Here is a 13715-nt window from a genome sequence, read left to right on the forward strand (position 1 = left end):
AAATAACTGTCTAATTCCTCAAGGTTGCTCATTTTGTTATGAAGTTTTAGAACTAGGAATGGGTGTCTATTTGAATTTCTTCTGGTGGATTCCTGACCAGTTTGTGCAGTTTATATCAGATTTTTGTTTTCTTTTGAGCTAGGGTTTTCCTGGATGACCTGGAACTTGCTCTGTAGCCCAGGCTGGCCTCAAACTCATGGCAATCCCCCTACCTTGGCCTATGGAGTACTGGTATTAAAGACATGAACCACCATACTCAGCTTCAGGTCATCATTTTTCAAGATCAGTATAATCTTCAATCAGGCTTGTCCTCAGGACAATTTTTAAGAATTCCAATGTGGTTTTATTCTGGGAATATATGTTGAAATCCCAAGATTTGTATAATAAAAAATGCCCTCCTGTACCCATTTCTGTTTGTACACTTCCATTTAGTTGGGCCTGCACCAATGTAGCTCTAAGTGGGGAAGTTGCTTCAGAATTCAAGTGACAGGAGATAGCATTGTTTTGTGGATGTAGCTGGTGATGCTCTACCATTAAAATCTATTACAAAGATATCTTCTACTTACTGTATACAAACACCATATTTGAGTTTGCCAAAAACACATTTATGACATTTTGTAGTCTATATGGCAATTAATATTTCAAAGTTTTCATTAGTTATCTCTCTCATGTGTGTGAAATGGATCAGAAGTATCACTGCAGTATCATATGAGAAACTAAGATAAGAAAGGTTAATGATTTGTTCAAGATTTCAAAATAATTCCATAGCAGAGCTTGCATTAAAGTCTATAGCTTCTGATAGGAACTTGGACATTTCTATATTTCGTTGCTAAGATCTTTTGCATAATTCTCTTTAAAATGGGAACAATTTTCAAAATCTGTTGAAACAACTGCTGGGAATAGAATAAGGGAATAAATACTATCACCTACTAAAACTGTCCTCAACTTTTGCTCTGTTCTTATAGCTCTATCTATTTAGGTAAAGCATTCTTTTTATCAGCTTCTAAAGCATTTAGTAATCTAAGGATAGTGAAAGAGCCTTTTCCCTCATTTCCATTCATAAAAAGACAAGAATCCAAAGAGATCAAAATAGATGGGAATTCCATATGTAATGAGTTGTTCAAAAGCTGGAGAAATTGCTCAGTGGTTACATGTGCTTCCTGTACAAGCTTGAGGTCTTGAGGGGGCCTGAAACTGCCTGAGTTTAAATCACCTAAGCAGCTGTGCATGGCCACCTGTGTCTCCCAACCCAAGTCCAGCAAAGAGGCACAGAGACCAGGAAATCAATCAGGCTTGCTAAAAAGCAGCAAGCTCTGGTATCCATATGAGACTCTGGCTCAAATAAGAACTGTCAGAATGATAGAGCGGGATACCAGTGTTCTGTACTGGCGACAGCAGGAGTGCTTGGGGCACCACAAGGGCACATATATATGCATATACCACACACACATACTCACCATATATGCACACTATTTTCTCACCTACATCTCAATTTCTTCTCCTTTTCAGCAATCACTAGTACTATAAGTGTAAACCATTTACCGTACATGATAACTATTGACACAAGGACCCCCTTGAGCAGCTAAAGATAGTAAGCCAATTCTGCCAGCTGTTTTATGAAAAAGGCAGAGAAGGTAAACCAAGGTTAGGTTCCTGCCAGAAGCACTGTCATGGCAGTCATCAGACTATAGACCTTGGCTCTTACCAGTCATACCCACTGAAACTATAGATGTTAGAAAGGAGTGACTGTCTGAATTTGCTTATTATCCTCAAAAGAATATGCCCTACTTCCTTGATTCCACCTGACTTTTCCCATTCTTAAGCCATTCCACAAACTTCCCTATCCTTTTGAATGAAAGAAATTTGAATGAAAGAAATTGGATTTCCACATCCAGATTGTTAAATTTTTTTCTGTATGTTTCATACAGATACTATTAGCATGAATTCCTGGACTAGGAACAGATTTCATTTTCTCTCACAGAATATCAGGATGACCCAAGCTCAGAAGATAATTATGGAAACTAGAAACCAAAGGAATGTTAAGGTCTTGTGTCCTAATGATAAGCTCTTGCAGAAAACCAGATACAATTAAAGATGTAGAAATATGAATATAATACAAATGTACAGTCTTTCCCATGCCCTCCATTGTGAACAAGAAAATGAGATTTATCACTTGTCCAAAAAGCATAGATAAATACTCTTGGTTGCCCAGAAGAACTAGATGGTAAGACCTGATTGCTGAATATACCGCATGCTTTAGTTGCAGGACACTGAGAAATCAAAGTGGAACTGAGCTAGAAGCCCCCTCCCTGCTGTCTAGCTGTCACTGTGTTGGAAAGTGCTATGCAGGCTGCTGTGACAGAAATTGTCAGTCTTAACTAGCAGCAAACCCTGTGAGCTAAACAACCAACTATCCAGGAAAGATGTGCCACTGGCACAATAGTGGCATATGCAAGTAACCAACTGTTCTCTGAATTTGAGGTCTATTCAGTGGGAGAGAATTCATGCCTAAAACAGAAGACCTAGTCAAAAGATGGAAAGGTCATAGCCCTAGGAGATAAGCTACTATTGCTGTTTGGTTAAATGGATATGTTATGTTCATCAAACTGCCCTCTAGATATGTTTATGCTCATAGGTTAGGGTTTCTTTCATCTTTGGTCAGAGAGGATTTTTGTTTTTTGCTGTTGTTGTTTTACAGATGGCAGTGACTATTGGGGAAACTAAAAACTCATCAAAGTGCTAAGAACAATTGAGTGTCTAGCAATAAAACAAGACATCTATACTACCCCCTCCAAGGCCCAGGGAACACTGTAGAAGAGGACACATAATAGGGGGGTTGCCGTGAGTTTGAGGCCACCCTAAGACCCCTGGGCTAGAGTGAGACCCTACCTCCAAAAACCAAAAAACCAAAAACAAAACAAACAAACAAACAACAACAACAACAACAAAAAAGGTATGAGCCAAAGGATGGGGATGAGTGCTGTGGAATGCTGTTTTCTGGACATGTAGTAACCATTGCATTTATAAACCCAGAGTGGCTATTATTACCTGCACAATATTTGGACCCACCAATATTTTATTGTGGATGATGAAGAAAGGCAAAAAAACAAAAACCACATTAAAATAGAAGAGGACCTGGCTGGAAACAAGGGGTCAGTGGAAGGGGAGGAGAGCAAAGAAAAGAAGGTAATAGGAGGAGATTATGATTAAAATACACTATGCATATGTAAAAAAAATAAGAAGAAAAACATCTATATGAAAGACATAGAAAACCTTGAAAATCAAGGTATTAAAGTCATCTACTTAATTTTAACATATTTCACAGCAGGGGTTCCCTTTTGTCATCATCTAATGTAAAAGCCACTGAAAGTCACCAGACAGTGTTTGACTCATATAACCAAAGTGATTTTCTGATGCTGGTGACCAAAACTGAGTCCTCACCTGTGCTAAACACATGCTCTTGCAGTGTATCACCAACTCCTCTAAAATGATTTTTAAAATATTTTAATTAACTAATTTATTAGAGACAGTGGGAAAGAGAGAGAGAGAGAGAGAGAGAGAGAGAGAGAGAGAGAGAATGAGCATGCCAGGGCTTCTAGCCACTGCAAATGAACTCCAGACATATATGCCACCATGTGCATCTGGCTTATGTGGAACCCGGAGAATCGAACCTGGGTCCTTAGACTTCGCAGGCAAGTGCCTTAACTGCTAAGCCATCTCCAGCCTTCTAAAATGATTTTTAAAAGACTTATTAGCCTCTTCTATTTCCCTCTCTCTCTCTCACACCACAAATCCAAAGAAGCCAAACAATGTACTGAAATCTCATAAACTGTGAACCAAAATAAACTTTTTTTCCTTATAAACTTTTTCTCTTTATAGGTTGATTTTTCTCAGGTATTTTGTCACAATGATGGAAAGTTGCCTGATACACTCTACTGGAGCCAAGGGGAGTAGCCCTCCAGACCTGACCCCACTCCAATCCCACTTCCATCCCAACATCGGTAGAGTCTTAAATATTGTACCCATTTGATTTACATGTCTTTGCAGGCAGAAGCTATTCTCCTTAGCCACTGTGCAGCATACTATGTAACTGATAGAAAATTTTGTCATCACTAATTTTAAAGAACCTGCTAATAACTATCCAGGCTTATTTCTGCCCTTCTAACAGCTTGCTTGTGCACCTTCCTCCACTGAGGAAGGAAACAGGAGACAAAGTTGAGACCCAACTCATGTCAAAGGTCAACTAAGAGATGTAGCCTTCTCTGCCACAGGGGCCATTTCATCCTTTCCAGTTATAGTCTAGCCCTTTGTCTTTCTTTTCTTCTCCATGATGCCTTATCAAAGCCTCCATATGACACAGGTCAGCTATATTACAGGACCTTATGGAGCCAGATGGTCATTGAAATAACACCTGCAGGGCTGGAGGGTCAGCTTAGCCGTTAAGGTCCTTGCCTGCGAAGTCTAAAGATCCATGTTGGATTCCCCAGGACCTGGACATAAGCCAGATGCACAAGGTGGCGCACATGTCTGGAGTTCATTCGCAGGGCTAGAGGCCCTCCCTCTGTCTCAAATAAGTAAAATAAAATAAAGAATGCCCGAAGTCTTTTTTAAAAAAGGTAAAAAAGAAACAACACCTGCAGCACCTTCACACATGAACAGTCACTCTGAACAGTCACTCATACTGAAAGATTACACCCTTCAAGACTTCTCAGATCTGAGACAATAATCTGGAAGGAAAATGGTGTGGGAGGAAGGTGAATGTCAGGACACCAGGAAGTTTGGCCCCTTTCTCGTCTGTTGTGCTTTCCCAATAGCATGGGTAGGGTGCCTCTCAATGACAGATGCAATTCTAGGTACAGAGAGGCCCTACCTACCCCAGTTAATTATCTAGGGTTTGCTCACATTCTAAAACTTCTTTGCTTTCCATCGAATGTATGTGTGTGTGTGTGTGTGTAGGTAGGTAGGTAGGTAGGTAGGTAGAACCAGAGTAAGGGTTTAAAACATGGCTGAGCCAAGCCTGGTGGCTCACGCCTTTCATGGCAGCACTTGGGCGGCAGAGGTAGGAGGATCGCCAGGAGTATGAGGCCACCCTGAGACTACATAGTGAATTCCAGGTCAGCATGAGCTAAAGTGAAATCCTACTTCGAAAAACAAAAACCAAAAACAAACAAACAAAAGCATGGCTGAGAAGACAACACTAGACAAGAGCAGCATAGAAAGCCTTCTTCTAAGATTGTTCAGCTACCATTGACACAGAGTTCTGTCTCTCATTGTGCGCCCACTACAAGCTGGCTCCATATCTCCATCCTAGCTAGGGACTTCCAAATGCAGAATGGGCCAGATGAGGCTTGCTCTGTGGTTTCTTGTCTGTATTCCTGGCAGACCAAGTAGACAGCAGCAGAATGCACTGTTAAGTGCAGGAGATGCCCAGGGTGGGGAAGAGGTGGCCTGGGGCTTGGTAAAATCCCGTACAATGGTGGTGTGGGGAGGATGAAGAGGAAGGAGTGTATTGTACTTTCCAGAAAATTTGCAGGATCGGAGTTTTCTTTCCGAGACAATTGTCAAATGAAGATCAGAACCTTTTCCAGAGAGCCCGGAGCCCCCAGTGTCCTGCCCAGCTTCCACTGCTGGCTGGGTGACCTAGTGGGACGCATCCTCTTTGGGTTCTTGGCGTCCTCTGCGGCCACCAAGTTCCACGCCTCCTGCAAGCTCCAGCTACCGGTGTTCTCCAGTGCGCGACCACGCGCCCTGGATCGGGTTCCGGACCTCGGTCAGCCAAGGTTTTCCTTCTCAAGGTGTCCGGATCTCACTGCAGTAGGACCCGCAGAACCCGCCAGCAGCCTCAGCACTCTGCCACAGCCGTCGCCTGCGCGCCCGCAGCCGGCCCCGCCGGAGGTGATTGGACAGCGACTGCTGGGCGGTACCGCGCTGGGCTCGGCCCGCAGCCTCCGGGAGTCCCGCCCCATCGCGGCTGGCCACAGTCACCGGCTTGGCGGCCGCCCCGCCCGCCCTCCCGAGCCGGCTCTCCCAGCGCCGCGGTCCGCCTCAGTCGCTGAGCGGGTCCCTGAGCTGTGGCCGCGCTCCCGGCAGCTGCGGAGCCCGGGGACGCCGGGCTGGGCGCCCTGTCAAGTGTCGGGCCGGCCCGCGTGCCCTGGTCCTGCGGGCGGCTAGAAGTGCGGCTCCGCGCCGGGCGAATTCGCGACCGGACGCGGCGTGGAGCGTGAGTGGCCGCGCGGTGCGGGGCGGGGGCGGCCGGGACGAGTGGTCGGAGCGGGGAGGCGGCGGGCATTTCCTTCGCGCTGGCATCCCGTCCGCACTCGGAACGCGTGGTTTCCCCGGCACCCCGGCTCCGCCTGGGACGCGGCTCTGCGTGCGCACCAACTTGGCCCGGGCCGGGCCGGGCCGGGCTCGGGGCGCGCCTGCCCCGCGGCGTGGGGCTCGGGCGGGTGGGGGCCGCGGGCCTCGACCGCGCGCAGACCGGTCCTCCGACCCTAACCCGCAGGCGGCCGCCGGTGAGCCGCGGGCCGAGCGAGGGCTCGCTAGGCTCGGGTGCGTCTCCGGCGGCCGGGGAGCGGGTGACCCGCCGGCAGGCACCGTAGCCGGGCCTTCAGTCCTTGCGGATGAAAGAAACCAACAGCCATGCCACACGATAAACTTTGTGAAGTAATTGCTTTTCGTCCGCACTTGAATTTGGGCCTGTCCTGAGGTGCTGGGACTGTCACGTCCACCACAAAGGTGTTCGGAAGGGACTTGGTTAGAATCTGGGGCCAGCCTGGTCGGTAAGGTGCCGGTGCCCCGGCCCTGGAGAGTCAAAGCCCAGGCTGAAAGGGACAGCCAGCCTGATCAGGTGGTGTTTGAACACCTGTGTATTTAACTGATGAAGTCGTGGCAAGAACTGACAGCAGAGGGTTCAAGGTTAAACCTGACACTTCGTTTGTAGCTGGATCTGGATTAGATTTTTTTTTTCTTTCCTTATGGTAAAAGCAGCCCATTTTTTCTTAGGGCAGTTTCATACATGTAGTTAATATTATGGATGGAGTAAATAGAATCCAATACATTATTTTCTTCTCTTATTTTATATGAATGGGATCTTAATGAAAGTACTAAAGACTTGGGTTGAGAATTTAGGGAATAGTTAGATCTTTGCAAGTATTTATATATACATATAATTATATAAGACATTATTTTACATACTTATATCTAAATATACATATGTGATGTACTTACACACAGATCTGTGGGTGTGTATATGTGTGTACAACTGATAGGGAAATGTAGAAATATATGAAGAGGAAAGTCAGCCTTGATCCCCCTTTACCCCAGATTACAAGGCTGAACCCCACGAGCTGTGAGGTGTATGGTGAGTGTGTATGTGTAAGCATGTCTGCATCTGTCTGGTCTGTCTGGGTCAGTGTATGGCCATGAACTTTATGAGCATTCAGTTCAGTACCACTCAGTGCAGATTCCACGTTCCTGTTTTACAGCTCAGTAGCCACCAGCCAGCCCATCTGTTAAAACAACATGTACACTTCAGTCAGAGCACCAGGGTGGAGCATGGGTAGGGGACAGCCCTTGGCCAAAACAACATGCTACAAACAAAGCCTTTCTCTCCAATTTTGTTTTCATTCATTATTTGGACTGGACTTGCAGTTTTGGTGAGGGAGAAAAAGAAGGGAAAGCTGTCTCTAGAAAGGAGAGATTGTATTTTGTGAAATAAGTATAGCAATGATTTAGGAAAGGGGAGCTTATAGGAGAAAAAAATAATACCTCTAGAAAAAGAAATGTAGTGCTTGTCACATCACCATGCAATACCGGTTTGCTGCTTTGCAGTAGCAAGTATATCTCATAAACTGTTTTCTTTTGCTAAGAGAATGCATTAAAACTGAATTGTTTTGAACAAAAAAAAACCCACACTAATAAAAGTAAACAGAGGTTTATTACTAAGACTAGAATTAAGACTCCCTTAGTAACTCTAATGAAATGTGCTTTTAGGAATTTAAAACCAGGATATAAATTCATATTTAGCTTAATCACTAGTATCAATGGATCACAATTTATAGTTTAAAAATAATAAAAAAGCTTTATCACAAAAATTCTGATGACTAAAAAGGTATGGGAGGAGTATAACAGCTTATTAAGTTCCCACAGCCTAATGACTGATACTTTTCAAAACTATAAATGCCTTTAATAGCCCAGTTACTTTTAGTGACAATAAAGGCAACATTTTTGAGAAGCATAGTTGGCTTTTTTACAGTAATTTGATGTTCATAATAACATTTTAATAATAGTGCTCATTATATTTGAGAAGCTTAAGCAAGTGGTTTTAAGAACTCAACACAAGAAGTATTGTTTCCACTTATAAGGAACATAAACATTCTGGGAGAAATATGCAAATTACTGCTTCATGCGTGTCTAAATTTGTGGTGAGTTATATAGCCACAGTAATCTTCCTGACTTTATATGAATCACCTAGTGAACTAGCTATCTCCTTGGAAATTCAGACCTTTGGCCTGGATACCATTTCTAGGAATTCAGCTCTGGGTCCTGGGGTGGTGCTTAGGAATCTGCATTTTCAGGTATCCCAGCAGATTCTGCTACCAGGGGTTCCTTCCTCATATTAAAAAAAAAAAAAAAAAAACCAAAAAAAAAAAACACTAGAATGGTATTTATGATTTAAAAGAACATAAATTGAGTTGATTTGACAATTGATTATTTAAAAATTTCCAGGTGACATTTACTGGCCCTGTGCAATTTATAGGTAATACATTAACTCTTTCCTCAGCAATAGGCTTCTTTTGTCTTCTGGAACTTCAGTTATTCCTATTCCAAGTTGGCTCCAATTCTAAGGATGACTGTCTGGGGAAACAAAGTAATTGAATATCCTTCCCCAGTTTTGGTTCTACCACTGCCTGCTTCTAATCTAGAGGGTTCCTAGAATCCTCTGGATGATTGGGCCAGCCCTAATACATTGTTGAGCATTTCTCCCCTAAAGAGTCTCTTTAAAAGCCATCATGGATAGGGTTGTGGGGGTAACTCAGCAGTTAAAGGAACTTGATTGCAAAGCTTGGTGGCCTGAGTTTGACTCCCCAGTATCCACATAAAGCCAGATACACAGTGGCACATGTGTCTGGAGTTGGTTTGCAGTGACAAGAGGTCCTGGTGCTCCCATATACTCTCTCACTTTCTCAAATAAATAAAAATCCTTAAAAGTGATTGTCGGCTTAGAGGCTAGAAGGAATGTAAGTGTACACTTTAGCCGAGCATAGACTTAACCAGAATTAAGGATCTCCTGAGGAAGCTTTAGCTCCTCTGCTGGCTAGCCTGTGAGCCCCACTCGCCATGAACCCAGACACACTCACCTTCTTACACTTATTTTGAGCTATCCAACTAGTTGTGTACCATTTCTCGTCATCACACAGATGGGTTGAGAATTGATTGCGAGCACTCCTCTCACTGAAACCAGTATTAATTTTTTGATTTATAATTTATTGTCAATTGGTTACATATTTATCTTTTGATACTGACACCTGGATTTTCTTCTCTCATTTCTGACTGGTACAATTCTCCACATGGACTCCTAAATAAGAGAATGAATCTATTAGAAGTAGTTGTTTCGCCTGGACCCAAGTGAGACCCTACCTCAAAAAAACCAAAAAAAAAAAAAAAAAAAAAGAAGTAGTTGTTTCTACCATTCAAGTTCCTTATTTTTTTTTAATCTTAAATTATTTCTTAGGTCAGAAGTGCTCAGAATATATACTTCCCTGATGACAAAAGGGCATAGATAGCTTGGGACACTGAACTTAGATTGTTCCAGACCACTGGATAATCAGTGGGATCTTTATGGAACAATTTCTGTGTAGAGAAGCAATTGGCATGTGGATAGGCCACTTAATAATCTTTTAAGTACAGTACAATAATTTCTTTCCTACTTTGCTCCAGATGAGCAAACAGCAGCCAGAAAAGGATAATTTTTAGATCCTGTATTTCATATTTAAAAGATGACACCAAGAACTGCAATGTTGACCTTATGCTGTGCAGTGTTTTTATCTAGCATTATGGTGTTTATGATAGGGTTATGCTTAGTCATTCATATCACCTACAGTTTTTTTTACAATTTTATTTCAATTTTTTTCTTATATTGGATGTGACATTGTAACAGTTTTCTTTATAAAGTTAATCAGCACATATGATCATTGGTTCAGTGACCCTGACCTTAAAAGCCAACCTTGACCTACAGCAGCAAATAATATGATAAAGGTCACAGAGCACCATTGGGAGCAAAGCCTCCATGAAGAATTTGGACCTGTATTTTAATCTAGTGATATTTTATCTTTATGCTATGCTGCTAATAATGTTTTTACACTAAAAAATAGAGTAATTTGAAGTAATACATGATTTGCCCAGCTTCATGATTTGATGGACTTAGAAAGGTTACAAACCTGAAGAATACCACAATCCCTGATCAAAATGTAGTACCGACTTGTGCCTAATTTAAAAAAGAAAAGAAAAGAAAAAGAAAGAAGCTACAGTAGAATGCTGCCTTTCTTGAAACTGGGCCGTAGGTCATTGCAAGCTTCTATGCAACAGTTCTTTTCTCTTTTTTCTATGGCATACTTCTGGCATCTAACTTTCATTTGACAAATTCTTTTCCAGCTTTTGACCTTTCTTTCCTTATTCTCATGGTGAAATCTACTTGTTAAAAAAGAAAAAAGTTCACTTTTCAAGCCTATCCATTCTAACATCACCTAATACCTAAATTTTAAGCATTCCAACTATTATTCTTACAAAATACTGTATCAAGCTCCTACTTTGGCTATGAGTATATGGGTATTAATAACATCTATTAGAGAAGTTTGACTGTAGCTTTGTGGATTAACAAGAAAAGTAAGGAACAAGAAAATGGTGGATAATATTGAAATGCTATGGATATGAGTGTCATATTAGATATCCCCAGCTTACAGTGTCAGTAGCATATTTAAAATCTAGATGAGTGAAGTGACAGTTGTACTCATCTGTAGCCTCAGATACTCCAAATACATGCTGGAAAACATCACTAAAGACAGCAATCTAGGTTACACAAGAAAAACAAATGTTATGCTCTGAAGAAGGAATTGGGCCAGAAGTGAAGTGTCAGAGGTGGGAATGGGCTGGGGAGTGTGTGGGAAAGAAATACCTCCTGTAAAATGCCAGACAAGGTGGTAAGAAATTTATAGAGGTGTGGATGGTTTGGAGTTTCTTGGGGGCATTGGTTCTGGTTTTTTTTTTTTTTTTTTTGGTTTTTCGAGGTAGGGTCTCACTCTGGTCCAGGCTGACCTGGAATTAACTATGTAGTCTCAGGGTGGTCTTGAACTCATGGCAATCCTCCTACCTCTGCCTCCCGAGTACTGGGATTAAAGGCGTGTGCCACCACGCCCGGCTGGTTCTGTTTTATATGGTCTTCACAACCAGCTAATCCTGCTTGCTTTAATTTATTATAGCAGCAGGCCTTCCCCTAGTTAGTCAGTCTCTCTCTCTCTCTCTCTTTTCTATAACTCTTTCCTTCTCATCTCAGGGTCTAATCAGAGGCATATATAACAGTGTGGCTGATCTCAAGTACTTAGGAAAATCCATAATCAATATAAATGCACCTAAACCCATGGCTGATCTAGTTTGCCGTATTTTCTTCTCTGCATATTAACTATGTTTGAAACAATATTTTGTTAATCTTTGCCAAATGAGACTTCTGGTCTTATTCTTCTTGGTTGGAAATATCTTTTGAGAAATCCATCATCAGACCACCAGTGATCTAATGATGTATTGTTCAGTATTGCAGCACTGCAAGAAACCCAGTATGGTTCTACAAATTTGATTAAAAAGAAATCAAGTTTTCAGAAGTTGCAGCTTCCAATTATGTTAGGAGCTGCCAAGTATATTTTATACTAAAACACACAGACATATTTCAAGTGAGCAAAATGTGTTGTTTTGAAGGCTGTTAAAACTTTTTGCTATGAAATAAATAAAAGAGAATGCCATGTAACTGGAAAAATTATGAATGTACTCCCCCATTCCAGGCAAGGAAGATGGAATATTTTTACTTATACCCCTGAATAAAATGGATAGATTTATTTTTAATTGACAGTAATAAAAGCAAAGATGATAAAAACTGACTCCCATCCAGGCATGTACCACCATGCCTCTCAGGAGGTTGAGGTAGTAGAATTGCCATGAGTTATAGGCCAGTCTGGGCTATAGAGTGAATTTGAGATCAGTCTGGGCTAAAGTGAAACAATGCCTTAGAAAAACAAAACAAACCACAACAAAAAATAACTAGCTCCAAGTCCACAGATCACAATGAGCTTAAATTAATTAATAATGACTAATTGAATACTTATCATAAGTAGATATTTATTTAACAAATTAATCAATAGATTTTTAGTTATTTTCTGTTTAACTAGCTCAAATTTCAATGCCAGTATTAGCACCTTTGGGAAAGTTTTCCATGTCAGTCCTTGTCCTGTTTGAGCCCTCATCTCCTACATTGTTACTTCCAGACTAAAATTTCCTGAAAAGCAGGGACCCACTTTTCAATTTCTCAAGAAAGGTTATGTGAGACATAGTTGCTAAGTGCACTAGAAGCTATGCGGAACTACATGTGAACAGGGCTTTAAAGGCTACACATAAGATATCCACGAAATAGGCCAGGTGTGGTGGTGCACGCCTTTAATACCAGCACTCGGGAGGCAGAGGTAGGAGGATTGCTGTGAGCTCAAGGCCACCCTGAAATGACAGTGAATTCCAGGTCAGTCTGGGCTAGAGTGAAAGCCTACCTGAAAAGACCAAAATAAATGAATAAATAAATAAAATAAAGATATCCACAAAAAATAAATCTAAGTGGAAGCAATAACTGAATTGCAGGACTAGACATTGCAATTTACTACCAGCTTCAGCATTTCAAGGCACTATCATCAATTCCTGTACTACCCTTTGCTTCCTCCCTGCCTTGCTTCCTTCTTTCACTGTCATCCTATGTGGACTTCATCAGGGTTGTTTCTGGTTCCCTCTTTCTTGGTCATCTTCCCTGGATCCTGTTGTTTTCATAATCCTTGTTATATCTTAAAAGGCAGCTTGTTCATAGCCCTTTCTTGAGACTTGGGACCGCCTCACTCATGTCTTCTGAATTTGCTGATGGTTGATTTCCTTTTACTATCCATGGCAAGTGACTAGGTAGCATTGGTATTGGAGATTTGGAAAGATTTCGAAGAGCAAGATGGAGATGGACCTAGAGGCTTTCTAGTATTCAGAGCTCATTGTGATGGAGAAGATTTAAAAATAATAGCCAGGTGTGGTGACTCATTCCTTTAATCCCAGTACTTGACTCATTCCTTTAATCCCAGTACTTGAGAGGCATAGGTAGGAGGACTGCCATGGGTTTGAGGCCACCCTAAAACTATATAGTGAATTCCAGGTCAGCTAGAGTAAGACCCTACCTCAATAAATAAATACATAAATAAATAATTGCAGTATATTTTTTATTTAGAGACCATTTTTTATTATAGTTTTTATTTATGTTTTCTTTTCTTCAGGAAGCACCCTCAATATAGTCGTATTTATGTCATAGTTGGATGGCCTAAGCAAGCACTAGTGTAGGGAAGTTATGTCCCTGCATAGGGGCAGTTTATGGGTCAGCTGAATTAAGCATAACTTCCTGAAATAAATACCATCAGGATAGCCCTTTA

The 13715-nt window shown here is 41.7% G+C and overlaps 1 protein-coding gene across 3 annotated transcripts in view; it reads left to right on the plus strand.

Annotated features, from left to right (window-relative positions):
- The first annotated feature begins 6131 nt into the window (after positions 1–6131).
- The window catches only part of Marchf3 (membrane associated ring-CH-type finger 3), a 146753-nt gene continuing 139169 nt past the window's right edge, over positions 6132–13715 (plus strand). For 2 of the 3 annotated variants that reach the window (XM_045131401.1, XM_045131402.1), the window contains exon 1: positions 6137–6220. The gene's annotated coding sequence lies outside the window, so the exon portion shown is untranslated. Of the gene's footprint in view, positions 6221–13715 lie in introns of all 3 variants that reach the window. The other variant, XM_004669179.2, reaches the window with a different exon arrangement.

The sequence above is a fragment of the Jaculus jaculus genome, chromosome 12 (genome assembly GCF_020740685.1).
Source record: "Jaculus jaculus isolate mJacJac1 chromosome 12, mJacJac1.mat.Y.cur, whole genome shotgun sequence".
Taxonomy (NCBI): domain Eukaryota; kingdom Metazoa; phylum Chordata; class Mammalia; order Rodentia; family Dipodidae; genus Jaculus; species Jaculus jaculus.